This window comes from Lasioglossum baleicum, unplaced genomic scaffold (genome assembly GCF_051020765.1).
Source record: "Lasioglossum baleicum unplaced genomic scaffold, iyLasBale1 scaffold0073, whole genome shotgun sequence".
In the NCBI taxonomy this organism is placed as follows: domain Eukaryota; kingdom Metazoa; phylum Arthropoda; class Insecta; order Hymenoptera; family Halictidae; genus Lasioglossum; species Lasioglossum baleicum.
The window spans coordinates 10,001-20,000 of NW_027469133.1; positions in this window are offsets into that span (position 1 = coordinate 10,001).

Sequence of the window (10,000 nt, forward strand, 5' to 3'; positions counted from 1 at the left end):
GTGCCGAGGAAGCGCGGACAGGACGCATGCTGGGCTCTGGGTGTAACAATGCCCCTCCGAAAGCCAACCTCATTTTATTTACTTTTCGTTTCTCTGCAAACAAGAAGTTTGACTTCTTTCTAGTTTTAGTTTCTCTCAAACATCTTTCCATAACTATCTCAAACTTTTAGCTCGGATAGAAGAGTTGATGCTCAGTTAGTACGAGTATACACATCAGTGCATACAAGTCACCAACCTCCTCGATGGGAGGCTCGCCACATAAGGGCCATTCGGTCTTAGACACCGACCCGTGGCAATGCTGTGTAGAGAAAAGTTCTAAACGAAGTACGGAACGAAACAGTCGAGACCGAAGTCTCGAGGCGCCGTGAACTGCTTCTCGACCGAGATCGTAGAATAGCCCCAAGCGCGCGCTGAACCGCCCGACTCGCCGAACCGTCGAGTCTCTTAAGGATACCGAACGGCCGGCAAGGACGCCGGCGCCGCGCGGTGAATAGCACGCGCGCTTATGGGTGCAAACCGCCGCGGCAACAGCCCGTCCGGCGGGGCTGTTGGGACTTAGAAAAATTTTTGCATGAAAAATTTTTTTGTACAACACAATAAATATTTATATTTCCAGGATATTTAACACAAAATATTCAACTTTTCATATACTATCTCGGTACTTTGAACATTTTTCAAGTCCAACCGCCAAGAGTAAACTTATCTTTCTATCGTATCTAGACCATTATAAATATTAGATCATTGTATAATAAAGCATTCTAACAATAAATATCAAGTATCAAAGCTCTAGGATGAATATTTATCGAATAAACTCAGAATAATGTTCCGGGCGCATTGCGTGCAACTCCGACCGAAGTGAAATTTTTCTAAGTCCAACCGCCAAGAGTAAACTTTTTTCCTAGCGTTCCCAGACCATTATAAATATTAGATCATTGTATAATAACGCATTCTAACAATAAATATCAAGTATCAAAGCTCTAGGATGAATATTTATCGAATAAACTCAGAATAATGTTCCAGGCGCATTACGAGCAACTCCGACCGAAGCGAAATTTTTCTAAGTCCAACCGCCAAGAGTAAACTTTTTTCCTAGCGTTCCCAGACCATTATAAATATTAGATCATTGTATAATAACGCATTCTAACAATAAATATCAAGTATCAAAGCTTTAGGATGAATATTTATCGAATAAACTCAGAATAATGTTCCGGGCGCATTGCGAGCAACTCCGACCGAGCGAAATTTTTCTAAGTCCAACCGCCAAGAGTAAACTTTTTTCCTAGCGTTCCCAGACCATTATAAATATTAGATCATTGTATAATAACGCATTCTAACAATAAATATCAAGTATCAAAGCTTTAGGATGAATATTTATCGAATAAACTCAGAATAATGTTCCGGGCGCATTGCGTGCAACTCCGACCGAAGTGAAATTTTTCTAAGTCCAACCGCCAAGAGTAAACTTTTTTCCTAGCGTTCCCAGACCATTATAAATATTAGATCATTGTATAATAACGCATTCTAACAATAAATATCAAGTATCAAAGCTTTAGGATGAATATTTATCGAATAAACTCAGAATAATGTTCCGGGCGCATTGCGAGCAACTCCGACCGAGCGAAATTTTTCTAAGTCCAACCGCCAAGAGTAAACTTTTTTCCTAGCGTTCCCAGACCATTATAAATATTAGATCATTGTATAATAACGCATTCTAACAATAAATATCAAGTATCAAAGCTTTAGGATGAATATTTATCGAATAAACTCAGAATAATGTTCCGGGCGCATTGCGAGCAACTCCGACCGAGCGAAATTTTTCTAAGTCCAACCGCCAAGAGTAAACTTTTTTCCTAGCGTTCCCAGACCATTATAAATATTAGATCATTGTATAATAACGCATTCTAACAATAAATATCAAGTATCAAAGCTCTAGGATGAATACTTATCGAATAAACTCAGAATAATGTTCCGGGCGCATTCCGAGCAACTCCGACCGAGCGAAATTTTTCTAAGTCCAACCGCCAAGAGTAAACTTTTTTCCTAGCGTTCCCAGACCATTATAAATATTAGATCATTGTATAATAACGCATTCTAACAATAAATATCAAGTATCAAAGCTCTAGGATGAATATTTATCGAATAAACACAGAATAATGTTCCGGGCGCATTGCGAGCAACTCCGACCGAGCGAAATTTTTCTAAGTCCAACCGCCAAGAGTAAACTTTTTTCCTAGCGTTCCCAGACCATTATAAATATTAGATCATTGTATAATAACGCATTCTAACAATAAATATCAAGTATCAAAGCTCTAGGATGAATATTTATCGAATAAACACAGAATAATGTTCCGGGCGCATTGCGAGCAACTCCGACCGAGCGAAATTTTTCTAAGTCCAACCGCCAAGAGTAAACTTTTTTCCTAGCGTTCCCAGACCATTATAAATATTAGATCATTGTATAATAACGCATTCTAACAATAAATATCAAGTATCAAAGCTCTAGGATGAATATTTATCGAATAAACTCAGAATAATGTTCCGGGCGCATTCCGAGCAACTCCGACCGAGCGAAATTTTTCTAAGTCCAACCGCCAAGAGTAAACTTTTTTCCTAGCGTTCCCAGACCATTATAAATATTAGATCATCGTGTGGTAAAGCATTTTGAAGACAAATATCAAGTATGAAAGCGCTCGGATGAGTATTTATCGAATAAACTGAGAATAATGTTCGGAGCGCATCGCTTGCTCGGCCGCTCGAACGAATCGTTCGCGCGCCGAGGCGCGTCGGATCGCCGTGCGAAGGAGCTCGAGCGAAATTTTTCTAAGTCCAACCGCCAAGAGTAAACTTTTCTCCCCGAGCTCCCGCACGACTTTAATCGTTATATCCACGCACGATACCGCTTGTCATCAATATTTCTCGAGTTTCAAAGCTCTCGAACGCGTATTGCTCCAGTTTTTGTGAAATATTGCTCCGACCGCCAAGAGTAAACTTATCTTTCCGGCTTACTCGGACAATTATAAATATTAGATCATCGTGTGGTAAAGCATTTCGAAGACAAATATCAAGTATGAAAGCGCTCGGATGAGTATTTATCGAATAAACTGAGAATAATGTTCGGAGCGCATCGCTTGCTCGGCCGCTCGAACGAATCGTTCGCGCGCCGAGGCGCGTCGGATCGCCGTGCGAAGGAGCTCGAGCGAAATTTTTCTAAGTCCAACCGCCAAGAGTAAACTTTTCTCCCCGAGCTCCCGCACGACTTTAATCGTTATATCCACGCACGATACCGCTTGTCATCAATATTTCTCGAGTTTCAAAGCTCTCGGACGCGTATTGCTTCAGTTTTTGAGAAATATTGCTCCGACCGCCAAGAGTAAACTTATCTTTCCGGCTTACTCGGACAATTATAAATATTAGATCATCGTGTGGTAAAGCATTTTGAAGACAAATATCAAGTATGAAAGCGCTCGGATGAGTATTTATCGAATAAACTGGGAATAATGTTCGGAGCGCATCGCTTGCTCGGCCGCTCGAACGAATCGTTCGCGCGCCGAGGCGCGTCGGATCGCCGTGCGAAGGAGCTCGAGCGAAATTTTTCTAAGTCCAACCGCCAAGAGTAAACTTTTCTCCCCGAGCTCCCGCACGACTTTAATCGTTATATCCACGCACGATACCGCTTGTCATCAATATTTCTCGAGTTTCAATGCTCTCGGACGCGTATTGCTCCAGTTTTTGTGAAATATTGCTCCGACCGCCAAGAGTAAACTTATCTTTCCGGCTTACTCGGACAATTATAAATATTAGATCATCGTGTGGTAAAGCATTTTGAAGACAAATATCAAGTATGAAAGCGCTCGGATGAGTATTTATCGAATAAACTGAGAATAATGTTCGGAGCGCATCGCTTGCTCGGCCGCTCGAACGAATCGTTCGCGCGCCGAGGCGCGTCGGATCGCCGTGCGAAGGAGCTCGAGCGAAATTTTTCTAAGTCCAACCGCCAAGAGTAAACTTTTCTCCCCGAGCTCCCGCACGACTTTAATCGTTATATCCACGCACGATACCGCTTGTCATCAATATTTCTCGAGTTTCAAAGCTCTCGAACGCGTATTGCTCCAGTTTTTGTGAAATATTGCTCCGACCGCCAAGAGTAAACTTATCTTTCCGGCTTACTCGGACAATTATAAATATTAGATCATCGTGTGGTAAAGCATTTTGAAGACAAATATCAAGTATGAAAGCGCTCGGATAAGTATTTATCGAATAAACTGAGAATAATGTTCGGAGCGCATCGCTTGCTCGGCCGCTCGAACGAATCGTTCGCGCGCCGAGGCGCGTCGGATCGCCCTGCGAAGGAGCTCGAGCGAAATTTTTCTAAGTCCAACCGCCAAGAGTAAACTTTTCTCCCCGAGCTCCCGCACGACTTTAATCGTTATATCCACGCACGATACCGCTTGTCATCAATATTTCTCGAGTTTCAAAGCTCTCGGACGCGTATTGCTCCAGTTTTTGTGAAATATTGCTCCGACCGCCAAGAGTAAACTTATCTTTCCGGCTTACTCGGACAATTATAAATATTAGATCATCGTGTGGTAAAGCATTTGGAAGACAAATATCAAGTATGAAAGCGCTCGGATGAGTATTTATCGAATAAACTGAGAATAATGTTCGGAGCGCATCGCTTGCTCGGCCGCTCGAACGAATCGTTCGCGCGCCGAGGCGCGTCGGATCGCCGTGCGAAGGAGCTCGAGCGAAATTTTTCTAAGTCCAACCGCCAAGAGTAAACTTTTCTCCCCGAGCTCCCGCACGACTTTAATCGTTATATCCACGCACGATACCGCTTGTCATCAATATTTCTCGAGTTTCAATGCTCTCGGACGCGTATTGCTCCAGTTTTTGTGAAATATTGCTCCGACCGCCAAGAGTAAACTTATCTTTCCGGCTTACTCGGACAATTATAAATATTAGATCATCGTGTGGTAAAGCATTTGGAAGACAAATATCAAGTATGAAAGCGCTCGGATGAGTATTTATCGAATAAACTGAGAATAATGTTCGGAGCGCATCGCTTGCTCGGCCGCTCGAACGAATCGTTCGCGCGCCGAGGCGCGTCGGATCGCCCTGCGAAGGAGCTCGAGCGAAATTTTTCTAAGTCCAACCGCCAAGAGTAAACTTTTCTCCCCGAGCTCCCGCACGACTTTAATCGTTATATCCACGCACGATACCGCTTGTCATCAATATTTCTCGAGTTTCAATGCTCTCGGACGCGTATTGCTCCAGTTTTTGTGAAATATTGCTCCGACCGCCAAGAGTAAACTTATCTTTCCGGCTTACTCGGACAATTATAAATATTAGATCATCGTGTGGTAAAGCATTTGGAAGACAAATATCAAGTATGAAAGCGCTCGGATGAGTATTTATCGAATAAACTGAGAATAATGTTCGGAGCGCATCGCTTGCTCGGCCGCTCGAACGAATCGTTCGCGCGCCGAGGCGCGTCGGATCGCCGTGCGAAGGAGCTCGAGCGAAATTTTTCTAAGTCCAACCGCCAAGAGTAAACTTTTCTCCCCGAGCTCTCGCACGAGTTTAATCGTTATATCCACGCACGATACCGCTTGTCATCAATATTTCTCGAGTTTCAATGCTCTCGGACGCGTATTGCTCCAGTTTTTGTGAAATATTGCTCCGACCGCCAAGAGTAAACTTATCTTTCCGGCTTACTCGGACAATTATAAATATTAGATCATCGTGTGGTAAAGCATTTGGAAGACAAATATCAAGTATGAAAGCGCTCGGATGAGTATTTATCGAATAAACTGAGAATAATGTTCGGAGCGCATCGCTTGCTCGGCCGCTCGAACGAATCGTTCGCGCGCCGAGGCGCGTCGGATCGCCCTGCGAAGGAGCTCGAGCGAAATTTTTCTAAGTCCAACCGCCAAGAGTAAACTTTTCTCCCCGAGCTCCCGCACGACTTTAATCGTTATATCCACGCACGATACCGCTTGTCATCAATATTTCTCGAGTTTCAATGCTCTCGGACGCGTATTGCTCCAGTTTTTGTGAAATATTGCTCCGACCGCCAAGAGTAAACTTATCTTTCCGGCTTACTCGGACAATTATAAATATTAGATCATCGTGTGGTAAAGCATTTCGAAGACAAATATCAAGTATGAAAGCGCTCGGGTGAGTATTTATCGAATAAACTGAGAATAATGTTCGGAGCGCATCGCTTGCTCGGCCGCTCGAACGAATCGTTCGCGCGCCGAGGCGCGTCGGATCGCCCTGCGAAGGAGCTCGAGCGAAATTTTTCTAAGTCCAACCGCCAAGAGTAAACTTTTCTCCCCGAGCTCCCGCACGACTTTAATCGTTATATCCACGCACGATACCGCTTGTCATCAATATTTCTCGAGTTTCAAAGCTCTCGGACGCGTATTGCTCCAGTTTTTGTGAAATATTGCTCCGACCGCCAAGAGTAAACTTATCTTTCCGGCTTACTCGGACAATTATAAATATTAGATCATCGTGTGGTAAAGCATTTGGAAGACAAATATCAAGTATGAAAGCGCTCGGATGAGTATTTATCGAATAAACTGAGAATAATGTTCGGAGCGCATCGCTTGCTCGGCCGCTCGAACGAATCGTTCGCGCGCCGAGGCGCGTCGGATCGCCCTGCGAAGGAGCTCGAGCGAAATTTTTCTAAGTCCAACCGCCAAGAGTAAACTTTTCTCCCCGAGCTCCCGCACGACTTTAATCGTTATATCCACGCACGATACCGCTTGTCATCAATATTTCTCGAGTTTCAATGCTCTCGGACGCGTATTGCTCCAGTTTTTGTGAAATATTGCTCCGACCGCCAAGAGTAAACTTATCTTTCCGGCTTACTCGGACAATTATAAATATTAGATCATCGTGTGGTAAAGCATTTGGAAGACAAATATCAAGTATGAAAGCGCTCGGATGAGTATTTATCGAATAAACTGAGAATAATGTTCGGAGCGCATCGCTTGCTCGGCCGCTCGAACGAATCGTTCGCGCGCCGAGGCGCGTCGGATCGCCCTGCGAAGGAGCTCGAGCGAAATTTTTCTAAGTCCAACCGCCAAGAGTAAACTTTTCTCCCCGAGCTCCCGCACGACTTTAATCGTTATATCCACGCACGATACCGCTTGTCATCAATATTTCTCGAGTTTCAATGCTCTCGGACGCGTATTGCTCCAGTTTTTGTGAAATATTGCTCCGACCGCCAAGAGTAAACTTATCTTTCCGGCTTACTCGGACAATTATAAATATTAGATCATCGTGTGGTAAAGCATTTGGAAGACAAATATCAAGTATGAAAGCGCTCGGATGAGTATTTATCGAATAAACTGAGAATAATGTTCGGAGCGCATCGCTTGCTCGGCCGCTCGAACGAATCGTTCGCGCGCCGAGGCGCGTCGGATCGCCCTGCGAAGGAGCTCGAGCGAAATTTTTCTAAGTCCAACCGCCAAGAGTAAACTTTTCTCCCCGAGCTCCCGCACGACTTTAATCGTTATATCCACGCACGATACCGCTTGTCATCAATATTTCTCGAGTTTCAATGCTCTCGGACGCGTATTGCTCCAGTTTTTGTGAAATATTGCTCCGACCGCCAAGAGTAAACTTATCTTTCCGGCTTACTCGGACAATTATAAATATTAGATCATCGTGTGGTAAAGCATTTCGAAGACAAATATCAAGTATGAAAGCGCTCGGATGAGTATTTATCGAATAAACTGAGAATAATGTTCGGAGCGCATCGCTTGCTCGGCCGCTCGAACGAATCGTTCGCGCGCCGAGGCGCGTCGGATCGCCGTGCGAAGGAGCTCGAGCGAAATTTTTCTAAGTCCAACCGCCAAGAGTAAACTTTTCTCCCCGAGCTCTCGCACGAGTTTAATCGTTATATCCACGCACGATACCGCTTGTCATCAATATTTCTCGAGTTTCAATGCTCTCGGACGCGTATTGCTCCAGTTTTTGTGAAATATTGCTCCGACCGCCAAGAGTAAACTTATCTTTCCGGCTTACTCGGACAATTATAAATATTAGATCATCGTGTGGTAAAGCATTTGGAAGACAAATATCAAGTATGAAAGCGCTCGGATGAGTATTTATCGAATAAACTGAGAATAATGTTCGGAGCGCATCGCTTGCTCGGCCGCTCGAACGAATCGTTCGCGCGCCGAGGCGCGTCGGATCGCCCTGCGAAGGAGCTCGAGCGAAATTTTTCTAAGTCCAACCGCCAAGAGTAAACTTTTCTCCCCGAGCTCCCGCACGACTTTAATCGTTATATCCACGCACGATACCGCTTGTCATCAATATTTCTCGAGTTTCAATGCTCTCGGACGCGTATTGCTCCAGTTTTTGTGAAATATTGCTCCGACCGCCAAGAGTAAACTTATCTTTCCGGCTTACTCGGACAATTATAAATATTAGATCATCGTGTGGTAAAGCATTTCGAAGACAAATATCAAGTATGAAAGCGCTCGGGTGAGTATTTATCGAATAAACTGAGAATAATGTTCGGAGCGCATCGCTTGCTCGGCCGCTCGAACGAATCGTTCGCGCGCCGAGGCGCGTCGGATCGCCCTGCGAAGGAGCTCGAGCGAAATTTTTCTAAGTCCAACCGCCAAGAGTAAACTTTTCTCCCCGAGCTCCCGCACGACTTTAATCGTTATATCCACGCACGATACCGCTTGTCATCAATATTTCTCGAGTTTCAAAGCTCTCGGACGCGTATTGCTCCAGTTTTTGTGAAATATTGCTCCGACCGCCAAGAGTAAACTTATCTTTCCGGCTTACTCGGACAATTATAAATATTAGATCATCGTGTGGTAAAGCATTTGGAAGACAAATATCAAGTATGAAAGCGCTCGGATGAGTATTTATCGAATAAACTGAGAATAATGTTCGGAGCGCATCGCTTGCTCGGCCGCTCGAACGAATCGTTCGCGCGCCGAGGCGCGTCGGATCGCCCTGCGAAGGAGCTCGAGCGAAATTTTTCTAAGTCCAACCGCCAAGAGTAAACTTTTCTCCCCGAGCTCCCGCACGACTTTAATCGTTATATCCACGCACGATACCGCTTGTCATCAATATTTCTCGAGTTTCAATGCTCTCGGACGCGTATTGCTCCAGTTTTTGTGAAATATTGCTCCGACCGCCAAGAGTAAACTTATCTTTCCGGCTTACTCGGACAATTATAAATATTAGATCATCGTGTGGTAAAGCATTTGGAAGACAAATATCAAGTATGAAAGCGCTCGGATGAGTATTTATCGAATAAACTGAGAATAATGTTCGGAGCGCATCGCTTGCTCGGCCGCTCGAACGAATCGTTCGCGCGCCGAGGCGCGTCGGATCGCCGTGCGAAGGAGCTCGAGCGAAATTTTTCTAAGTCCAACCGCCAAGAGTAAACTTTTCTCCCCGAGCTCCCGCACGACTTTAATCGTTATATCCACGCACGATACCGCTTGTCATCAATATTTCTCGAGTTTCAAAGCTCTCGAACGCGTATTGCTCCAGTTTTTGTGAAATATTGCTCCGACCGCCAAGAGTAAACTTATCTTTCCGGCTTACTCGGACAATTATAAATATTAGATCATCGTGTGGTAAAGCATTTCGAAGACAAATATCAAGTATGAAAGCGCTCGGATGAGTATTTATCGAATAAACTGAGAATAATGTTCGGAGCGCATCGCTTGCTCGGCCGCTCGAACGAATCGTTCGCGCGCCGAGGCGCGTCGGATCGCCGTGCGAAGGAGCTCGAGCGAAATTTTTCTAAGTCCAACCGCCAAGAGTAAACTTTTCTCCCCGAGCTCCCGCACGACTTTAATCGTTATATCCACGCACGATACCGCTTGTCATCAATATTTCTCGAGTTTCAAAGCTCTCGGACGCGTATTGCTTCAGTTTTTGAGAAATATTGCTCCGACCGCCAAGAGTAAACTTATCTTTCCGGCTTACTCGGACAATTATAAATATTAGATCATCG